The sequence below is a fragment of the Triticum dicoccoides genome, chromosome 3B, assembly GCF_002162155.2.
Source record: "Triticum dicoccoides isolate Atlit2015 ecotype Zavitan chromosome 3B, WEW_v2.0, whole genome shotgun sequence".
Lineage (NCBI taxonomy): Eukaryota > Viridiplantae > Streptophyta > Magnoliopsida > Poales > Poaceae > Triticum > Triticum dicoccoides.
This window is the reverse complement of record NC_041385.1, coordinates 401942373-401967014: the sequence shown is the minus strand read 5'-3', so window position 1 is coordinate 401967014 and position 24642 is coordinate 401942373.

Genomic DNA, 24642 nt, shown 5'->3' with positions numbered 1-24642 from the left:
CGGGGACTTGATCTTCGACGGATTCGGACCAGCGTCAGAAACCCCGAACAGTCACAATGAGCACGGCTTAGACCTGATGTCGGACGCTGCTCGGGATATCACCCCGGCAGAGGCCTCGGATCTAAATCCAGGGCAGGTTGCTTCGCCCAAGGACGGGGGGCTGGACCCCGCCCCGCAGGCCGTGCCCTCATCGGTGATGGAGCCAAACACAGGTCTCACCTCTAAAGCAGCCTGTGACTCCGGACCCCCGGATTCATATCCGGATGCAGATTCCAGTCCGCGTGCCCCCGAGCCCGCCAATCCTGGTTGGGCTCTGGTGATGGAGTTCACCGTGGCGGACGTCTTTCAGCACTCGCCCTTCGGCGACATGCTGGACTTATTGAAGTTTCTCTCCTTCTCAGGAGATTCCGGGCCGAACTATGTCCGGCTCGAGTGAGAAGCAGACAACGATAGAATTCGTTGCCCACCCACCACCCACTTCATTGCCACGATCGATGATTTAACCGATGTGCTTGACTTCGACTCCGAAGACATCGACGATATGGACGACGACGCAGGAGAATTACAGGAGCCACCGCCCACCGGGCGGTGGACGGCCACCTCCTCATATGATATATATATATGGTGGACACTCCGAAGGAAACTAATGGCGACGAGGCAACGGAGGACAACCCCTCGGGAAGAAAATCAAAGAATGGGCATCGTCGGCGCCGCTCCAAGCCCCGCCATAGCAACACCGGCCCCGGAGACGTAAATAATCCGGATGGCGCCGAAGAAGAATATGACCCTGACCAGCCCGCCTTCGAGTAGGCCGAACGGGAAGATGAGCAGGTCAGCCCAGAAGAACAGGCGACAGACGCATACCCGGAGGAGGACAACTACATGCCCCCCTCCGAAGACGAGATCAGCCTCGGCGACGACGAATTTGGCATGCCTGAGGATCCCGTGGAGCAGGAGCGCTTCAAGCGTAGGATTATAGCCACAGCGAGGTGCCTGAAGAAGAAGCAGCAGGAACTCCAAGATGATCAAGACCTGCTCACAGATAGATGGACTGAAGTCCTGGCAGCCGAGGAATATGGACTCAAACGCCAAACGGCTGACCGGCCACCCCGTGGCCGGGATAAAACAGGATACCATCCCGGATACCAGCCCGCACCCCCATGCCGATACACTACGGCTCAGGGAAATAGGCACGACCTGCAAGATATTCTGGAAAAATAAAGCAGGACGGCCAAGATCGATCTACGGATCAAGGGGGCGTGCCCCAGCGCACGACAATGACCGTCACGCCAGATACATCATCAATAAGTCCGACCGGGCTGAACATAGCAACCCATACCAATCTGACATGCGTAGCCACATAGCCCGGCACAGAGGCACCGCACACCCCCTCTGCTTCACTGACGAAGTGATGGACCATGAATTCCCAGAAGGATTCAAACCCGTAACAATCGAATCATACGATGGCACAACAGACCCCGCAGTATGGATCGAAGATTTCCTTCTCCACATTCACATGGCCCGCAGAGATGATCTACACGCCATCAAGTATCTCCCCCTTAAGCTCAAAGGACCAGCCCGGCACTGGTTAAACAGCCTGCCAGCAAATTCCATTGGCAGTTGGGAAAACCTGGAAGACACATTCCTTGACAACTTCCAGGGCACATATGTGCGACCACCAGACGCTGATGACCTGAGCCACATTACTCAACAGCCCGGAGAGTCAGCCCGGAAATTCTGGACTCGGTTCCTCACTAAAAAGAACCAAATAGTCGACTGTCTGGACGCCGAAGCCCTGGCGACTTTTAAGCATAACATCCGTGACGAGTGGCTCGCTCGACACCTCGGCCAGGAAAAACCCAAGTCTATGGAAGGTCTCACAACCCTAATGACCCGTTTTTGTGTGGGTGAGGATAGCTGGTTGGCTCGCAGTGGCACCACGCCACATTCCGGCGCTTCGGACGGTCGTGATGCTAACAGCAAGCCACGGCGCAACAGACATAAGAGACCGCATACTAGAGCGCTCGTGCCAAATTCATGGCACGCCGGAGAAACCAGCCAACCACACCAATCGAGACTGCTGGGTGTTCAAACAGGCCGGTAAGATAAACACCGAAAACAAGGACAAGGGGCTGCACAGCGACGATGACGACGAGCCCCGGTGTCCAAATACGGGGGGACAAAAGAAATTTTCCCCCCAGGTGAAAACTGTCAATATGATCTACGCCACTCACATCCCCAAATGGGAACGGAAGCGAGCACTACGGGACGTCTATGCGATGGAGCTAGTCGCCCCAAATTCAACCCATGCTTAGCCTGTCCAATCACCTTTGATTTTAGGGATCATCCCACTAGCATCCGTCATGGTGGCTCAGCCGCATAGGTCCTAGACCCAATCATCGACCGATTCCACCTCACGCACGTCCTCATGGACGGTGGTAGCAGCCTGAACCTGCTTTATCAGGACACAGTGTGCAAGATGGGCATTGATCCTTCAAGGATCAAGCCCACTAAAACTACCTTTAAAGGTGTTATTCCTGGAGTAGAGGCCCGCTGCACGGGCTCTATAACGTTGGAAGTGGTCTTCGGATCCCCGGATAACTTCCGGAGCGAAGAGTTAATCTTCGATATCGTCCCTTTCCGCAGTGGTTACCACACACTGCTTGGACGAACCCCATTCGCTAGATTCAATGCGGTACCACATTATGCATATCTCAAGCTCAAGATGCCAGGACCGCGTGGGGTCATCACTGTCAACGGAAATATGGACCGCTCCCTTCGAACAACAGAGCATACGGCAGCCCTCGCGGCAGAAGTACAATGCGGCCTCCTCCGACAAACCAATCCGGCAACAGCTTCGAGCACTGTCAAACGAGTCCGGGGCACCCCGCAACAGGATCATCATGAATATCAAGATCGTGATTAGCAGTCCGGCCTCCACTCAAGCCCCTCCAAAGCAGCTTTCATGCCACGCGTACACAATTATGCACTCAAGATACCTTGGGCATAGGTGGAGGCGCAAGTACGACTCAGTCGATAATGCGGGTAACCGCTAAATACCTTCATACTCTTCCCCTCTTACCTTTCAGGACACCGCGTCAGTGCAGCATCCTCAGAAGAGCCGAATTTCTGGACTCATATGGAAGAGAGATCCAAGGAGGCAACAGACATTGTGCGTAGAAGGAATTACCCAGGCGGAATCTATTTACGATCATTATACCTGCTTTATCTACCTGTACACAGCCTGCCCTGGATAGGACATGTCAAATAGTCCTATTTATCTCTGCTTAATGCATCCATTGTAAACATACGCTTAAACGTACTTTTCGTCAATGGGAGATTATATACAGTGTTAACTTATTATCTTTATTTGAGTATTTTTCTCTTATAAGTGTTTATTTGATATTGCATCCGTACACCTTGGTACGGCCAGTTTGCCAGGGGCTTCTGATGGCGCCCCGGAGTATGGCAAACAAAGTCCGAACACTTTAAACAGTGCGGCACCCCGAACTTATAGCACTATATACATCAGCTCCGAATCATGTCTTGGGTCTACAGTTGGGATAGCCCGGCTCTCTTGTTTTGGTGTCTTACGTTCCGTTATATCAGCTAAGGTAGGGCAGGGAGAACTACTGCGATTGTGTCCCGGTTCTTCCGGACGAGCACCTCAGTAGAGAAAGCCAAAAACTGACCGGCATGATGTGGCGAGAGTTGGTCGCTGTTTGAGAGGTACTAAAATCCTTAAAGATTTTCCGCTTTAGGCGATATATCGGCTTTGTCCAATCTAGGCGTATATAGCGCCCCAATTTGGCCTTCCGGATTCTAGGGGCTTCGCCGAAATTTAAAATTGTAGACTTCTATGGCTAAGTGAAAGTTATAAAGCCGCATAGTCCGATTGTCTGGTTCGCTGCGCCGGACACCTCCTTAAGGGACCAAACATTTGGATAAAGAGTGTCCGGGTTTTCCACGAACACCCCAGTGCTAGTCACGTGGGGGCGGAAGCCGGCGACTGGCCTACTTTCAGGATTTTATAAACAGCCGCACAGAAGTAATATTTTAAATAACAAAAGCGCTACATAGCGCAAGTAACTTCGTCCCTAAAATACAAATATGATAGAAGTGAATTCATTCAAAAATGGTGTCCTTGGTACATTCATCAGCCACGAGACGAGCACCCTTCATAACACCATCATAGTACAACTCGGGATGGCGATGCGCCTTGCCCTCCGGCGGCGCGTCCTTGACCAGCTTCTCCGCATCCATCCTGCCCCAATGCACTTTGACGCGGGCAAGTGCCTGGCGGGCATCCTCTATGCACACGGATCGCTTGATCAGCTCAAGCCGCGGGCAGGCATCCACCATCCGCTTGATCAGGCCGAAGTAGCTACTGGGCATGAGCTCACCAGGCCACATCCGGACTATGAAACCTTTCATAGCCAGTTTGGCCGCCCTGTGGAATTCGACCAACTGCTTTAGTTGGTCACTTAGAGCCATCGGGTGTTCGGCCCCAACATACTGGGACCAGAACAACTTCTCCATTGAGTTCCCCTCCTGGGCACGGTAGAACTCTGCAACGTCTGATACGCTGTGTGGCAGATCTGCGAATGCCCCTGGAGAGCTCCGAATCCGAGTAAGTAAAAGAAACGCCTCCTCCACATGTTTGCTTTGCATAAAGAACTTCTTACCCGCTGCTATCTTCTTGGCTCCTGGATCTCCTATTGTGCTTTCTCCGCTTTGGCCTTGGCATCTTTCAAACTCATAAGGGCCTTTGCAAGCTCGGCCTCTTTCGCCTTCAGATCATGCTCCATGGACTCGTATTTCTTGCCGAGGTCCTGGAGCTCTTGCTGTACCTTGATACGTCCATTTTGCATCATGCTTTTATATCAATATTTATTGCATTATGGGCTGTTATTTCACGTTAAGTCACAATACTTATGGCTATTCTCTCTTATTTTACAAGGTTTACATGAAGAGGGAGAATGCCGGTAGCTGGAATTCTGGGCTGGAAAAGGAGCAAATATTGAAGGACTATTCTGCGCAACTCCAAAAGTCCTGAAACTCCACAGAATGTCTTAAAATAAATAAAGAAAAATCTTCGCCAAAGTTGAAGGCCACGGGGCCCACACCCTGCTCACGAGGGTGGGGGGCACGCCCTCCCCCCTGGGCACGCCCCCCTACCTCGTGGGCCCCCTGGTGGCTCTCCGACGCCCATCTTCTCCTATATGAAGTCTTTCAATGAGAAAAAAAATAGAAGGCAACCTTTCGGGACGAGACTCCGCTGCCACGAGGCGGAACCTTGGTGGAACCAATCTAGGGCTCCGGCAGAGCTATTCTGTCGGGGACACTTCCCTCCGGGAGGGGGAAATCATCACCATCGTCATCACCAACGCTCCTCTCGTGGGGAGAGGGCAATATCCATCAACATCTTCACCAGCACCATCTCATCTCCAAACCCTAGTTCATATCTTGTATCCAATTCTTGTCTCCAAGTCCGGGATTGGTGCTAGTAGGTTGCTAGTAGTGTTGATTACTCCTTGTAGTTGATGCTCGTTGGTTTATTTGGTGGAAGATCATATGTTCAGATCCTTTATGCACATTATTACCCCTCTGATTATGAACATTTATATGCTTTGTGAGTAGTTACGTTTGTTCCTGAGGACAAGGGAGAAGTCTTACTATTAGTAGTCATGTGAATTTGGTATTCATTCGATATTTTGAAAAGATGTATGTTGTCTAACCTCTAGTGGTGTTATGTGAACTTCGACTACATAAAACTTCACCATTATTTGGGCCTAGAGGAAGGCATTGGGAAGTAATAAGTAGATGATGGGTTGCTAGAGTGACAGAAGCTTAAACCCTAGTTTACGCGTTGCTTCGTAAGGGGCTGATTTGGATCCATATGTTTCATGCTATGGTTAGGTTTACCTTAATACCTTTGTTGTAGTTGCGGATGCTTGCAATAGAGGTTAATCATAAGTGGGATGCTTGTTCAAGTAAGAACAACACCCAAGCACCGGTCCACCCACATATCAAATTATCAAAGTACCGAACGCGAATCATATGAGCGTGATGAAAACTAGCTTTACGATATTCCCATGTGTCATCGGGAGCGCTTTTCCTATTATAAGAGTTTGTCCAGGCTTGTCCTTTGCTACAAAAAGGATTGGGCCACCTTGCTGCACTTTATTTACTTTTGTTACTTGTTGCTCATTACAATTCATCTTATCACAAAACTATCTGTTACCACTTATTTCAGTACTTGCAGAGAATATCTTGCTGAAAACCGCTTATCATTTCCTTCTACTCCTCGTTGGGTTCGACACTCTTACTTATCGAAAGGACTACGATAGATCCCCTATACTTGTGGGTCATCAAGACTCTTTTCTGGCGCCGTTGCCGGGGAGTAGGGCGCCTTTGGTAGGTGGAATTTGGTAAGGAAAATTTTATATAGTGTGCTGAAATTTTCTGTCACTTGTTACTATGGAAAGTAATTGTCTGAGGGGCTTGTTCGGGGTATCTTCACCCCGTCCAGTAGAGCAAAGAGTTGCTCCTCAACCTACTGAATCTACTGAACCTATTGAAAATGAAACTCCTTTTTAGATTCCTTCGGGTATGATGGAAAAATTGCTAGCTAACACTTTTACAGGAGATGGAAAAAAGCATCCTGATGAACATCTACGCTCTATGGATGATGTTTGTGGACTATTTAAGCTTGTAGGTATACCCGATGATGTTGTTAAGAATAAGTCCTTCCCTTTATCTTTGAAGGGAGACGCATTGACATGGTATAGGCTATGTGATGATATGAGATCATGGAACTATAAAAGGTTAAAATTGGAATTTCATCAAAAGTATTACCCTATGCATCTTGTTCATCGTGATCGCAATTATATATATAATTTTTGGCCTCGCGAGGGAGAAAGCATCGCCCAAGCTTGGGGGAGGCTTAAATCAATGTTATATTCATGCCCCAATCATGAGCTCACAAGAGAAGTGATTATGCAAAGTTTTTATGCTCGGCTTTTTGATAACAATTGCACCATGCTCGATACTTCTTGTGCTGGCTCTTTTATGATGAAGCCTATTGAATTTAGATGGAATTTATTGGATAGAATTAAACGCAGCTCTGAAGATTGGGACCTCGACGAAGGTAAGGAGTCAGGTACGACACCTAAGTTTGATTGTGTTAAATCTTTTATGGATACCGATATTTTCCGTAAGTTTAGCACTAAATATGGACTTGACTCTGAGATAGTAGCTTCTTTCTGTGAATCTTTTGCTACTTATGTTGATCTCCCCAAGGAGAAGTGGTTTAAATATCATCCTCCCATAGAAGTAAAAGTATCTGCACCTATTAAAGTTGAAGAAAAGATTGTCACTTATAATGATCCTGTTATTCCCACTTCTTATGTTGATAAACCTCCTTTCCCTGTTAGAATGAAGAATCATGCTAAAGCTTCAACTGTTGTTCATAGAAGCAATATTAGAACTTATACACCTCCTGAGCAAGTCAAAGTAGAACCCAATATTGCTATTGTTAAAGATCTCTTGTCTGATAATATTGATGGGCATGTTATTCAATTCTCTGGTGAAACAACTAGAATTGCTAAACCCTGTGATAGAGATAAGCATAGACCTCTGGTAGGCATGCCTGTTATTTCTGTTAAAATAAGAGATCATTGTTATCATGGCTTATGTGATATGGGTGCTAGTGCTAGTGTTATACCCATTGACTTATACAAAGAAATTATGCATGAAATTGCACCTGCTGAGTTAGAGGATATTGATGTTACGATTAAACTTGCCAATAGAGATACTATATCTCCAATAGGAATTGTTAGAGATGTTGAAGTCTTGTGTGGGAAAACTAAATACCCCGCTGATTTTCTTGTTCTTGGTTCTCCACAAGATAGCTTTTGTCCGATTATATTTGGTAGACCCTTCTTCAATACTGTTAATGCTAAGATAGACTACAAAAAGAATGTTGTTACTATTGGCTTGGATGATCTGGTTCATGAGTTTAATTTCTCTAAATTTAGTAAACAACATCGTGAAGAAGAATTGCCTAGTAAGGATGAAATTATTGGTCTTGCTTCTATTGCCGTACCTCCTAGTGATCCTTTAGAACACTATTTGCTAGACCATGAAAATGATATGTTCATAAATGAAAGAAGGGAAATAGATGAAGTATTCTTTAAACAGGAACCTATTCTGCAACACAATTTGCATGTTGAAATCCTAGGGGATCCTCCTCCACCCAAGGGTGATCCTGTGTTTGAGCTTACACCGTTGCCTGATAATCTTAAATATGCTTATCTTGATGGAAAGGAAATATATCCTGTCATTATTAGTGCTAACCTTTCAGAGCATGAAGAAGAAAGATTATTGAAAACTCTGAAGAAGCACCGTGCCGCTATTGGATATACTCTGGATGATCTTAAGGGCATCAGTCCCACTCTATGTCAACATAAAATAAATTTGTAAGCGGATGCCAAACCAGTTTGTGATCCTCAACGACGTTTGAATCCTAAAATGAAAGAAGTGGTAAGAAAAGAAATACTCAAGCTTCTAGAGGCAGGTATAATTTATCCCATTGCTGATAGTCAGTGGGTAAGTCCTGCCCATTGTGTCCCTAAGAAGGGAGGTATTACTGTTGTTCCCAATGATAAAGATGAATTGATTCCGCAAAGAATTATCACAGGCTATAGGATGGTAATTGATTTCCATAAATTAAATAAGGGTACTAAGAAAGATCATTACCCCTTACCTTTTATTGATCAAATGCTAGAAAGAATATGCAAACATACACACTATTGCTTTCTAGATGGTTATTCCATTTTTTCTCAAATACCTGTGTCGGCTAAAGATCAATCAAAGACTACTTTTACATGCCCTTTTGGTACTTTTGCTTATAGACGTATGCCTTTCGGTTTATGTAATGCACCTGCTACCTTTCAAAGATGCATGATGGCTATATTCTCTGACTTTTGCAAGAAACTTTGTGAGGTTTTCATGGACGACTTTTCCGTCTATGGTTCCTCTTTTGATTATTGCTTGAGCAATCTTGCTCGAGTTTTGCAGAGATGTGAAGAAACTAATCTTGTCTTGAATTGGGAAAAGTGCCACTTTATGGTTAATGAAGGTATTGTCTTGGGGCACAAAGTTTCTGAAAGAGGTATTGAAGTTGATAAAGCCAAGTTTGATGCTATTGAAAAGATGCCATGTCCCAAGGACGTCAAAGGTATAAGAAGTTTCCTTGGTCATTCCGGATTTTATAGGAGGTTCATTAAGGACTTCTCAAAAAATTCCTGGCCTCTGACTAATTTATTACAAAAAGATGTACCATTTGTCTTTGATGATGATTGTGTAGAATCATTCGAAATACTTAAGAAAGCGTTAGTCTCTGCACGTGTTGTTCAGCCACCTGATTGGAATTTACCTTTTGAAATTATGTGTGATGCTAGTGATTATGTTGTAGGTGCTGTTCTAGGGCAAAGAGTTGATAAGAAATTAAATGTTATCCATTACGCTATTAAGACTCTAGACAATGCTCAAAGAAATTATGCTACTACCGAAAAGGAGCTTTTAGCAGTTGTATTTGCTTGTGATAAATTCAGACCCTATATTGTTGATTCTAAAGTAACTATTCACACAGATCATGCTGCCATTAAATATCTTATGGAAAATAAAGATACAAAACCTAGACTTATTAGATGGGTTCTCCTTCTGCAAGAATTTGATTTACATATTGTTGATAGAAAAGGAGCTGAGAACCCCGTTGCAGACAACTTATCTAGGTTAGAGAATTTTCTTGATGACCCACTACCTATTGATGATAGCTTTCCTGATGAACAATTAAATGTCATAAGCACTTCTCGTAGCACTCCATGGTATGCTGATTATGCTAATTATATTGTTGCTAAACTTATACCACCTAGCTTCACATACCAGCAAAAGAAAAAGTTTTTCTATGACTTGCGACATTACTTTTGGGATGACCCACATCTTTATAAAGAAGGAGTAGATGGTGTTATTAGACGTTGTGTACCTGAGCATGAACAGGAACAGATCCTACGCAAGTGTCACTCCGAAGCTTATGGAGGACACCACGCTGGAGATAGAACTGCACATAAGGTATTGCAATCCGGTTTTTATTGGCCTACTCTCTTCAAGGATGCCCGTAAGTTTGTTTTGTCTTGCGATGAATGTCAAAGAATTGGTAATATTAGCAGACGTCAAGAAATGCCTATGAATTATTCACTTGTTATTGAACCATTTGATGTTTGGGGCTTTGATTATGTGGGACCTTTTCCTACCTCTAATGGATATACTCATATTTTAGTTGCTGTTGATTACATTACTAAGTGGGTAGAAGCTATTCCAACTACTAGTGCTGATCATAACACTTCTATCAAAATGCTTAAGGAAGTTATTTTTCCGAGGTTTGGAGTCCCTAGATATTTAATGACTGATGGTGGTTCACACTTTATTCATGGTGGTTTCCGTAAGATGCTTGCTAAATATGACGTTAATCATAGAATTGCATCTCCATATCACCCGCAATCTAGTGGTCAGGTAGACTTGAGCAATAGAGAGCTCAAATTAATCTTGCAAAAGACTGTCAACAGGTCTAGAAAGAATTGGTCCAAGAAACTGAATGATGCATTATGGGCCTATAGAACCGCATATAAAAATCCTATGGGTATGTCTCCGTATAAAATGGTTTATGGAAAAGCATGTCACTTACCTCTCAAACTAGAACATAAGGCATATTGGGCTATTAAAGAGCTCAACTATGATTTCAAACTTGCCTGTGAGAAGAGGTTATTTGATATTAGCTCACTTGATGAATGGAGAACCCAAGCTTATGAAAATGCCAAGTTTTTTAAAGAAAAAGTTAAAAGATGGCATGACAAAAGGATACAAAAGCGTGAGTTTAATGTAGGTGATTATGTATTGCTATACAACTCTCGTTTAAGATTTTTTGCAGGAAAACTTCTCTCTAAATGGGAAGGTCCCTACGTTATCGAGGAGGTTTATCGTTCCGGTGCCATAAAAATCAACAACTTCGAAGGCACAATTCCAAAGGTGGTAAACGGTCAAAGGATCAAACACTATATCTCAGGTAATCCTATAAATGTTGAAACTAATATTATTGAAACCGTAACCCCGGAGGAATACATAAAGGACACTTTCCAGAATGTTCCAGACTCCGAAAAGGAATAGGTATGTTGTACAGTAAGTAAACCGACTCCAAAACAAATTTTAAGGCAATATTTCTCCATTTTGGAATATTAAAAAAAATAGAAAAATAAGTAGCAGTCCGGGGAGGACACGAGGTCTCCACGAGGGTGGAGGGCGCGCCCTACCCCCCTGGGCGCGCCCCCTACCTCGTGAGCACCTCGTGTGCCCTTCGGACTCTGTTTGCTTGCACGATACATATTTTGGTCGGTAAAAATTCATTATATATACTCCCGAAGGTTTTGACTCAAGTATCACGCAAATATCCTCTGTTTTCGTTTCGAGCTATTTCTGTTGCAGATTTAGAGCACCATGACTTCTCCCTCCTCCAACAACGAAGACAAGGATGCCTGGCTATTGAAGATAGAGTTGAAAAGAGAGGAACCAGAAGAGATCAACAAGAATGAAAGGATCAAGAAGGCTATGGAGGTTCAAGCTCCAGTGGTGAAAGAAGAAGACATCCCTCAACCTTTACCTAACCTTTTCACTCCAACAGAGATTGAAGCCTTCCAAATGATTGAGTTAGCCCGCATACAGAACAAGTATCTTACACAGGAGAATATTTTGTTGAAGGATCATATTGCCGGGCTCAAGAACATTATCCGCAAGTTGGAGGAACTTTTACGCTCAATGTGCGATTATCCACCGTCATCATCACCACCCCCATCACCTCCGAGGACATAATCATCTGGGTATGGGCACTCCCCTTGGCAACTGCCAAGCTTGGGGGAGGTGCTCTGGTATCGTATCACCATCACAACTCCTATCTTTACCGTTTTTCTTAGTTCGATCCTATTAGTAGTATCTTGATTTAGTAGAATAAAGTCATGGCATGATCTAGTTTTGAGTTTTGCTTTATGATCCTTTATGTAATCGAGTCCATGAGCTATATAATAAAGATTAGGGTTGAGTCAAGGGCTTGATTATTTTTCCATGATCTGAGGTGATTAGAAGAAAAGGAATAAAAAGAATCAAAGAGTTCATATTGATCTTATTGAAAGTAATGACGTCACATAGAAAGAGTATGATGATTAAAAGTTGTTGGGAGTTGGCAAATATAGCTTTGGTCATCGTTGCAATTAATAGGAAGTAATAAGGAAATAGAGCTTTCACATATAGATATATTATCATTGACATCTTTTATGATTGGGAGCACTCATTACAATATGACATGCTAAAGAGTTAAGGTTGGACAAGGAAGACAACATAATGAGCTATGTTTTCTTACATCTGAGATAAAGTATGTTGTCATGGATCCTCTACCGTGTTGAGCTTGCCTTTCCCCTTCATGCTAGCCAAATTCTCAGCACCAAGTAGAAATACTACTTGTGCTTCCAAATACCCTTAAACTAGTTTTGCCATGAGAGTCCACCATACCTACCTATGGATTGAGTAAAATCCTTCAAGTAAGTTGTCATCGGTGCAAGCAATAAAAATTGCTCTATAAATATGCATGACTTATTAGAGCGGAGAAAATAAACTTTGTACAAACTTGTTGTGGACGTAATAAAAGCGACGGACTGCATAATAAAGGTTCACATACAAGGGGCAATATAAAGTGACGTTCTTTTGCATTAAGATTTTGTGCATCAACCCTAAACGCGCATGACAACCTCTGCTTCCCTCTGCAAAGGGCCTATCTTTTATTATTATCCTCTACCCTATGCAAGAGTCACGGTGATCTTCACCTTTCCCTTTTTATTTTATCCTTTGGCAAGCTCAGCATGTTGGAAAGAACATGATATATATATCTAATTGGATGTGGGGGAGCATGAATTATTATTGTTCACATTACCCTTGAGGTAAAAAGTTGTGGGGCAAATCTATAAGCCCCTATCTTTCTCTGTGTCCGATTAAAACTCCGTAACCACAAGTATTGCGTGAGTGTTAGCAATTATGACAGACTAAGTGATAGTTGAGTATGTGGACTTGCTTTTAAGCTCTGACATAGACTCTTTCCGGTGTTATGATAAATTGCCACTGCGTCAATGACTGAGATTATAATTTGTTGGTGCTCAATAAGGTTTCTGATTCATACTTTGGCTTTGTGAAAAGATCATCACTTGAACATGAGTAATCATATAACAAAATCTATTTATGTTGCTGTTATGGAAATAATCATGATGCCTTCATGTCCGTATTTTATTTTTATCGACGCCTCTACCTCTAAACATGAGGACATATTTATTGTTATCGGTTTTTCGCTTGAGGACAAGCGAGGCCTAAGCTTGGGGGAGTTGATACGTCCATTTTGCATCATGCTTTTATATCAATATTTATTGCATTATGGGCTGTTATTTCATGTTATGTCACAATACTTATGGCTATTCTCTCTTATTTTACATGAAGAGGGAGAATGTCGGCAGCTGGAATTCTGGGCTGGAAAAGGAGCAAATATTGAAGGACTATTCTGTGCAACTCCAAAAGTCCTGAAACTCCACAGAATGTCTTAAAATAAATCAAGAAAAATCGTCGCCAAAGATGAAGGCCAGGGGGCCCACACCCTGCTCACGAGGATGGGGGCGCGCCCTCCCCCTGGGCGCGCCCCCTCGTGGGCCCCCTGGTGGCTCTCCGACGCCCATCTTCTCCTATATGAAGTCTTTCGATGAGAAAAAAAATAGAAGGCAACCTTTCGGGACGAGACTCCGCCGCCACGAGGCGGAACCTTGGTGGAACCAATCTAGGGCTCCGGCAGAGCTGTTCTTCCGGAGACACTTCCCTCCGGGAGGGGGAAATCATCACCAACGCTCCTCTCATTGGGATAGGGCAATCTCCATCAACATCTTCACCAGCACCATCTCATCTCCAAACCCTAGTTCATCTCTTGTATCCAATTCTTGTCTCCATGTCCGGGATTGGTGCTAGTAGGTTGCTAGTAGTGTTGATTACTCCTTGTAGTTGATGCTAGTTGGTTTATTTGGTGGAATATCATATGTTCAGATCCTTGTTGCACATTATTACCCCCCTGATTATGAACATGAATATGCTTTGTGAGTAGTTATGTTTGTTCATGAGGACAAGGGAGAAGTCTTGCTATTAGTAGTCATGTGAATTTGGTATTCGTTCGATATTTTGATAAGATGTATGTTGTCGAACCTCTAGTGGTGTTATGTGAACGTTGACTACATAACACTTCACCATTATTTGGGCCTAGAGGAAGGCATTGGGAAGTAATAAGTAGATGATGGGTTGCTAGAGTGACAGAAGCTTAAACCCTAGTTTATGCGTTGCTTCGTAAGGGGCTGATTTGGATCCATATGTTTCATGCTATTGTTAGGTTTACCTTAATACTTTTGTTGTAGTTGCGGATGCTTGCAATAGGGGTTAATCATAAGTGGGATGCTTGTTCAAGTAAGAATAGCACCCAAATACCGGTCCACCCACATATCAAATTATCAAAGTACCGAACGTGAATCATATGAGCATGATGAAAACTAGCTTGACGATATTCCCATGTGTCCTCGGGAGCGCTTTTCCTATTATAAGAGTTTGTCCAGGCTTGTCCTTTGCTACAAAAAGGATTGGGCCACCTTGCTGCACTTTATTTACTTTTGTTACTTGTTGCTCGTTACAATTCATCTTATCACAAAACTATCTGTTACCACTTATTTCAGTACTTGCAGAGAATACCTTGCTGAAAACCGCTTATCATTTCCTTCCGCTCCTTGTTGGGTTCGACACTCTTACTTATCAAAAGGACTATGATAGATCCCCTATACTTGTGGGTCATCATACCTCACCTACCCTAGCACTTTGATTTTCGCGCTCCTTACACTCCGAGGCTGCCTTTTCTTCGGCCTCAGACAGCGCCTTCTTCAGGGACGCCACTTCGGCGGTGTCCCCTGTTACACGGCCACGACACTTAGATGTTAGACCCACCAATTTTGCCTATCCTTAAATACATAAGAACAGGAATTACTTACCCTTGTTCTCTTCAAGCTGCCTCCTCGCGAGGTCGAGCTCTCCCTGCGCCTGCTCCAGGTCCCGCTTCAGATCGGCAACCTCGGTAGTACGGGCAGCAGCAGTAAGCAACACATCCTGCTTATTCACAATAATACTTATGATTAGACTCCTGCGGATTATAATTGACCCTCTGCTCGGCTTTTCTTTCCGAACACCAAACAGAGTATCAGGGGCTTCTACCTATCGGGTGGTAATTTTGCACATATTTATTACTTACCTCGAAGCCTGTTAGGAGGCTGGTGCAAGCTTCGGTTAGTCCGCTCTTGGCGGACGAAACCTTCTGAATCACCGTACTCATAAGAGTACGGTGCCCCTCATTCAGGGAAGCGCCGCAAAGCACTTCCAGCAGACCATCCAGCGCCTCATGTGCAACGGAGGTCCGCGACACAGACGGCTCGCCCTCCCTAGCAAGGGGTCGCCCGCCTGAGTCCGGAACCATCGAAGGTTCCGGAATTGTGTTTGGCTGAGAGCTTGGCTGGCCATGGCTCTCATCGACATGATCCGCGGGGATCTTGAACCCCGTGTGCCCGACGTCTGGGAACCCGCCTTGGGGTGTCTTCAGAGTCACCTCCCCCCGCTTTGGGAGCCTTTGGGACAGCACCTCCGTGTCGTCCACGGGTTGAGGAGTAGTGGCCGTCAGAAGTGAATTCATCTCCGAATTGCTCAGGGACCCAGAGGAGGATACGTCGGGGTGATCCCTGGCCGGACTACACATATGTTCAGCATTATAAATACAAAAGCTGTGAAGTGAAGTCATGATAGAATGCAAACACTTACGATCGTGCTAGGGGCTTTCCTCGGGGCAGCCACCCCTCCTCGCTGAGAGCGGCCGTGGCGGAGTAGTCCGGAAGGGGCCCCTTCCCCTTCTTGGATGCCCCGGCCTCCCCTCCTGGGGCGGCTTTTCTCTTCTTCTCCCCCCCGGTTGGGGAGGTAGGATCTCTTCCTGATTCCCCCCGCCTCCACGGGAAGAATCCAACTCGTTTTCGTAAACAACAGGGGAATGACGGCCCTGCACCGAGGACCTTTTCCGGCCTCCCGGTCCGCCTCACCGGACCCCTCATCCTTTCCGGATGGGGCGTCTTCTTCTTCTTCCTCCTCCCCTTCGTGGGAGGAGTCCGCCTCGTCGTCTTCAGACGAGGCTTCCGGCACAACCTTATGCCGGAGACCCTTTCGGATCCCTGGGGCCTTCTTCTCAGCCTTCTTCTCCGGCACCTTGTATGGTGCCGGGACCAGCATCTCCGTCAGGAGAGCATCTGCTGGGTCTTCTGGCAGCGGATCCGGGCAGTAAACCTGCTCCGCTGTCTCCATCTAATCCTGAAATAAATATGCACAACTACTTAAGGCACTCCCATGAATATATCAGGGAAGAACTCGGTTCGATGTCAGTCTAAGAACTCACCGGCCTAGGAGCCCGCGTGGCGTGAAGCCCATGGTCCTTGGATGTCGCAGGAGGCACCTCGGAGGCCTTGAACAGCACCTTCCATGCGCCTTTGTGCGTCATGTCGTATAGCCTCTGGAGCGTCCGGTGCTCGGTTGGGACAAACTCCCACAGATTGACTGCCCGCCTCTGGCAGGGCAAGATCCGGTGAACGAGCATGACATGGATCACGTTGAAAAGCTTGATGTTCTTGTCCTTCATGCTTTTGACGCATGTTTGGAGTCCGGCCAGCTCCGTGGAATCGCCCCAGGACAGGCGCTTCCTCTCCCAGGAGATGAGCCGCATGGGGGCTCCGGATCGAAACTCGGGGGTCGCTGCCCAGTTGGCACCACGCGGCTTGGTGATGTAGAACCACCCCGATTGCCATCCTTTTATGGTCTCCGCAAAGGAGCCATCTAGCCATGTGACGTTGGGCATTCTGCCCACCATGGCCCCTCCGCACTCCGCCTGTTGGCCGCTTACCACCTTCGGCTTCATGCAGAAGGTTTGCAGCCATAGGCCAAAGTGAGGCCTGATGCGGAGGAAGGCCTCGCACACGACGATGAACGTCGAGATGTTGAGTACGAAATTCGGGGCTAGATCGTGGAAATCTAGCCCATAGTAGAACATAAGCCCGCGGACGAAGGGATGGAGTGGAAATCCCAGTCCACGGACGAAGTGGGCGACGAACACGACCCTCTCGTGGGGTCCTCGGGTCGGAATGACCTGCCCGGCGTCTAGTAGATGGTGTGCTATGTCCGTGGCCAAGTATCCGGCCGCCCAAAGATTTGTGATGTGCTTCTCCTCGACGGTGGAAGCCACCTACTTGCCTCCTGCTCCAGACATGTTTAGCCGTGCAGGGAAGACTTGGGCTTGGGCACTGGAGCTCGAGGGGGCAAGAGTGGGCGAAGGAGGAAGAAGGCGTGGGCGAAAATGGGGGAATCTTATCCCTTTATAGAGGCTCCGGAAGCGGTGCGCCTCCCCATTTGCCCGTTGGGAATCGCTTGTTTCCCAAGCACCACGATTAATGGTGTGGTGAGATTACACATACCCGTATTGATGAGAATCCTGTAATAAGGGGACACGATCTCTGCTTTGACAAGACGGGTCACAGAAACCGCCTCGTAATATGCGTTGTAGCTGGTTGTGGGGAAACGGTTCGAATAATGGATCCGCTCATAATAACGTGTCATGTCATCAGAAAAAGTTGTCAGCAGATTGCATTTGTGAAATATCATTCTCTCTACGCTGGTATGCGAAGATCATTTTTCAGATCCGGACACGATTTGAGTGTGCGATGATCACTTTGGAGTATTCGTAGGAGGAACCCGCCTTGCAATGCCGAAGACAATACTACGCGCCGGACTCATCATCATTGAAGCCTAGTTCAGGGGCTACTGAGGGTGTCCTGGATAAGGGGGTATCCGGACAGCCGGACTGTGTACAATGTCCGGACTATTGAAGCGTGAAGATACAAGACTCAAGACTTCGGCCCGTGTCCGGATGGGACTTTCCTTGGCGTGGAAGGCAAGCTTGGCGATCCGGATATTGTATTTCCTTCCTTGTAACTGACTCCATGTAAACCCTAGCCCTCTCCGGTGTCTATATAAACCGGAGAGGTTGGTCCTTAGAAGGCCGATCACAATTACATTCATACCATCATAGGCTAGCTCCTAGGGTTTAGCCTCTACGATCTCGTGGTAGATCTACTCTTGTACTACCCATATCATCAATATTAATCAAGCGGGAAGTAGGGTTTTACCTCCATCGAGAGGTCCTGAACCTGGGTAAACATCCGTGTCCCTTACTTCTTGTTACCATCAGCCTTGACGCACAGATCGGGACCCCCTACCCGAGATCCGCCGGTTTTGACAGCGACAGTGCCCATGATGCAAGCCATGACGATCAAGACCAGGCGGGCGCCAGCCCGCGCAGTGTCCTTGTTTCCTCTTTGGTGCAAAGGGGGCAAGCACAAGCGCGGAGTACCGAGGCATCAGGCAAAGGTTTCCTTATTAGTGCAACAAGACCAAGACCAGCAGGACGGCAGGACGGAGGTCACCATGGAGCCCAATACGGCATCATCACTAGCGCCTTTGGCAGGCGAAGACCACCTTTAGTCAGGATATCTTGTACTAGTTGTCCCCTTTCAAAATGGCCGTTGTTGGATCCCTTCCCGCTCGATATTTGGGAAGAGGACCAGAGCCTCTATAAATAGGGCTAGCCATCACAATAGAGAGGGATGTGCAACATTTTTCCTTGTATGCCGTACCTTCGCTTACGCGCCTCGCATTCCAGCTAACTAGTCGCTAGGAAGCTAAAAACAGTGAAATGATTAGTTAGCACGAACAATGGTGGGCCGTATATGAAGGAAGCAGCCCACTGCCCTTAATGGGCTTGCTCGTCGTAACGGGCTCAAATTATCTAATTGGGCCTATAGACATGTTTGAACTTTAGTGGGCCCATTAAGCTAATGGGTCGTAACCAGGCTGAAATCTCTATTGGGTCCCTATAATTGAAATGAGCTGACAGCTAATGCTCGACACTGTTACCTCCTGGGTCATTAACAGGCCGACATCGAAGCGGGCAAAAGGTGGGCCCATTTGATTTCACGGGTTGTAGGACCTTGAGAAGAGGTGTCTAGAGGGGGGTGATTAGACACTAAGTACCAAAGTTGTAATTTTTAAGATCTTTAAGTTTAAGTGGAGTTTAGGCACAAGTTTAACATTCACAATACATATCAAGCAAGCATGCAAAGAGTATATGAGCAGCGGAAAGTAAAGCATGCAACTTGCAAGAATGTAAAGGGAAGGTTTTGGATGATTAAAACGCAATTGGAGACACGGATGTTTTTGTCGTGGTTCTGATAGGTGGTGCTATCATACATCCACGTTGATGGAGACTTCAACCCATGAAGGGTAACGGTTGCATGAGTCCACCGAGGGCTCCACCCACAAAGGGTCCATGAAGAAGCAACCTTGTCTATCCCACCATGACCGTCGCCCACGAAGGACTTGCCTCACTAGCGGTAGATCTTCACGAAGTAGGCGATCTCCTTGCCCTTACAAACTCCTTGGTTCAACTCCACAATCTTGTCGGAGGCTCCCAAGTGACACCTAGCCAATCTAGGAGACACCACTATCCAAGAAGTAACAAATGGTGTGTTGGTGATGAACTCCTTGCTCTTGTGCTTCAAATGATAGTCTCCCCAACACTCAACTCTCTCTCATAGGATTTGGATCTGGTGGAAAGAAGATTTGAGTGGAAAGCAACTTGGGGAAGGCTAGAGATCAAGATTCATATGGTAGGAATGGAATATCTTGGCCTCAACACATGAGTAGGTAGTTCTCTCTCAGAAAATGTATGCTGGAAGTGTAGGTTCATTCTGATGGCTCTCTCCACGAATGAAGAGGAGGTGGAGGGGTATATATAGCCTCCACACAAAATCTAACCGTTACACACAACTTGCCAAACTCGGTGGGACCGAATTGGTAAACTCGGTCGGACTGATTCAGCAAATCTAGTGACCGTTAGGATTTTTGGTGGGACCGACATGCAACTCGGTAGGACCGATATGGTTAGGGTTAGGGCATAACATAATCTTGGTGAGACCGACTACACAAACTCGGTGGGACCAATTTTGGTAATAAGCTAACCAGAGAGTTGGTCAGGCAAACTCAGTTGGACTGATTACTCAAACTTGGTAGGACCGATTTTGGTAATAAGTTAACCAGAGAGTTTGCATTGTAATCTCGGTAGTACCTATTGCACAAACTCGGTGAGACCGATTTTGGTAATGGACATACATAGAGAGATTACAATCCCATCTCGGTGAGACCGAGATCCCTATCGGTGAGACCAATTTGCCTAGGGTTTGTGGCAGTGGCTAAGACATCTGAACTCGGTGGCGCCGGATAGAAAGAATTGGTATGGCCGAGTTTTACTTTAGGTTTAGGTCATATGTGTGGAAGTGGGAAAGCAGTTGAGGGTTTTGGAGCATATCACTAAGCATTGTGGAGCAAGAAACTCATTAAGCAACACCTCATCCCTTCTTGATATTATTGGTTTTTCCTATAGACTCAATGTGATCTTGGATCACTAAAATATAAAATGAAGATTCTTGAGCTTGAAGCTTGAGCCAATCCTTTGTCCTTTGCATCTTGAAGGAGTTCCCACATCCTTTAGTCCATGCCACTCCATTGTTGAACTTATCTGAAACATACTAGATAAAAGTGTTAGTCCAACAAGAGATATGTTGACATTAATTACCAAAACCACCTAGGGAGCACTTGTGCTTTCAATCTCCCCCTTTTTGGTAATTGATGACAACATACATCAAAGCTTTAGATAAAGATATAAAGAATAGCAAGTAAAGCTTTGGAAGGACATGTAACAGGCATAGGCTCCCCCTACATGTATGCAATCATGTGAATATGGAATATAGAGTCATATGAGAGCATAACCATGATAGAGTAGGCAATGTGTTACATGTATCTTGGCCATATGCATCAGAGCAAAGAATATTAAAGAAAATACCTTCATGCCCATGAGTCCTTCTTGCAAACAGTATGTACATCAGCAAGAATTCCTCATACACATGATTGTGATGCATATACTTACCTTGTAGTCTTGAGTTGGCTTAGGATGGAATGAACCTGCGTAAACAAGGTTAGATAACACAGGTACATCTACTAGCCAGAGCAAGCATAAGAAACCACAAGAATACCAAGACTGGGATGACATGTAGAGAGTGAGTACTAAGTACCACATTTGATTAGACATGTCCCCAAGAGTAAAGATATGCAATGAATTTAAATGATTTCTTTCCCTTAGATGTCTTGCTCCCCCTGAATCTAGCATGGGATATTGGGAGAAGATAGGGAACAGAAAATCAGAGTTGAAAGATATAAATGAACAGAGCTAATGCAAATAAGCACATATGAACATGTCTTTCCCCTCAAGAAGACATGTGTCATCTCTCCTCTTGAACACCAAGCATTTGGGATCCTTGAGAAATACTTTCTACTTGAGTATTCTCTCCCTCTGGAGATCTCTTTCTCTCCCTGAGTAGGTGATACTCTCTCTCCGATGTGATCTCTCTAAGTGATAAGCTTTGATGTGATCTCTCTCTCCCCCTTTGACATCAATTTCCAAGAAGGGTTCGATCCTTGAGTCATACCACAAAGCATTTATATAAATGTGATGCTTGTAGAGGACAAGATTCATTGAGTGGAGCTGGATCAGAAGAAACACAGAATAAGTGGCAAACTGTTTTTCCTGTTGTGAAATCGGTGGCACCGAGTGGTATCCTTCGGTTGTACCGAAAGGATTCGGTTGGACCGAAAACAACAAATCGGTGTAACCGAGGTGATCGCAGAGAAAACACTTGTCACCTTAGCTCACTAGACTAGTAAGATCTCACAAAGATTTGCAAGGAATTTACTGAATGATATGAAATGAATTGGATGCAGAAAATGCAGAGCAAGAAGAAAGAAATCTAGATGAAGTTTTTTTTTGAAAGGGGAAACAAATATGCATGAGACAAATCCAAAAACACAGAAAAGAACACAAGAGAACTTCATCTAGAGATGGTCGGCGACAAAGTCACCTATGTTAGAGTATATTGACTTAGGAGTGAAGTGAGATCACTTGATCATAGGTCATACTCATCGTTTAAGCTCAAAATGGGGTTGCCATTTTTCATTTAAGCACCTTGATGTATTCACATCTTGTCGAGTTGCTTTAGCTCATGACTTGGAGTAAAGCTTCTCTAAGATGGAGTAACATACCTTGGTTGGTGGTGTTGAACATGTAGTTGAACTTGTGTGGGTTGCTCAAGGTTGATGTAGCTCATCAAGAATTGGGAGAACCACTAGGAATTTGAGTCCATATACCTACATGGGTTAGTTATTGCAAGGAAGAGCACTTGTGTATCCAAAAATGACAATCATGAAGCTCAACATAGAATTTGTCAAAGGATATGTTTGAATGGTTCCGTGTTTCCTTGTCTTCAACCACCATAGTGTAGAAACTTGGTGATGTAGAGATTGCTCAAGATGTGAGTAGATTGCAATCTCATGGAATTTGACTCAACCAAGTACCTACATGGGTTAGATAACATGCAAGTTGCAAATATATCCAAGACATAAGATTTTCATCATAAGAGAAATATCAAGGATTAGTCATAAGCTCATGTATTGCATGTATCCAATGGAGTTTCTACTCCAAGTTTGAAGCATCAATGATGTTCAATTCTCCTCTTAACCTACAAAACACTTTCTCATCAAGAGGTTTAGTGAATATATCCGCTAATTGCTTTTTGGTGCGAACATGCTTAAGATCAATGTCACCCTTAGCAACATGATCTCAAATGAAATGATGATGAACTTCAATATGCTTAGTTCGAGAATGTTGTACAGGATTATGACCAATTTTGATAGCACTTTCATTGTCACAAAGCAATGGAACATGTTTCACATATATCCCATAATCTTTAAGAGTTTGGGTCATCCAAAGTAATTGAGCACAACATGAACCAGCGGCAATGTATTCCGCTTCAGCGGTGGGTAAGGATACCGAGTTTTGTTTCTTGGAGGACCAAGACACAAGAGATCTACCAAGAAATTGACAAGTACCCGAAGTGGACTTTCTATCAACCTTGTCTCTGGCATAGTCCGAGTCAGAGTAGCCAACAAGATCGAAAGAGGCCCTCTTAGGATACCAAATGCCAAAATTTGGTGTATGGATTAAGTATCTCACTATCCTTTTCATGGCCTTAAGATGACATTCTTTAGGAGCAGCTTGATATCGTGCACACATGCAGACACTTAGCATGATATCGGGACGTGAAGCACATAGATATAACAATGAACCAATCATAGAGCGATAAACCTTTTGATTAACCGGTTCACTATCTTTGGTCAAGTCAAGATGTCCACTAGTTGGCATGGGTGTAGTCATACCTTTGCATTCTTGCATATTGAACTTCTTGAATAAGTCCTTGGTGTACTTCGTTTGAGAAACAAAGGTACCTTCCTTAGTTTGCTTGATTTGCAACCCAAGAAAGAATTTGAGTTCACTCATCATAGACATCTCACACTTCTCCGACATTAGCTTCCCAAACTTTTCACTAAAATGAGGGTTAGTTGAACCAAATATAATATCATCAACATAGATTTGGCACACAAATAGTTCTCCATTAACCCTTTTAGTAAAAGAGTAGAATCAATTTTCCCAATTTCAAAGCCTTTTTCAATAAGGAACTTGGTCAAGCATTTATACCACGCTCTAGGAGCTTGTTTAAGATCATAAAGGGCTTTGTGAGGTTTGTAAACATGATTGGGTTTCTTAGGATTGACAAAGCCGGGAGGTTGCTTAACATAAACTTCCTCCTCTATTTCACCATTTAGAAAAGCACTTTTAATGTTCATTTGGTACAAGGTGATATCATGATGATTAGCATAGGCAAGTAAGATGCGAATGGACTCAAGTCTAGCAAGGGGAGCGTAAGTGTCACATCCCTAGTCTGGTATGACCTAGACTAGCTAGTCATTTGTGCATCATGTTTATATTCTATTTAAGTTTGAAATGAGGATTGGTGGAACCCTCAGAATCATCTCTGAAAATGACCTAAATAAAAATTTCTCCAAAAAGGTCCAAGAAAATGTTCATGTTGCTCTCTGAAAATATTGGTCAGAGGTAAAATTCTAACAAATATTTTAGGAGCTCATGGATATTTATTTTGGCCATTTGGATTAATCCGATAATTATTTGCTTTGGAAATATATTAGTTATATATATTAATATATGTCCAAAAATTATGCCATTTATAAAGGAGCTCTGGATTAATATAACTAGGTTCCATAAAAATTGGCATAAGTAAATAAATTGTTTTAGTATTAACAAATGTCAGAAAAATTAGAAAAGAAAACAAAAAGGGGAAAAACCCTACCTGGATTACCTGGCGCCTCTGGCCCAGCAGGCCAGCCCAGCCCACCACCGCCGTCGTCCTCCTGGCGCCAGTC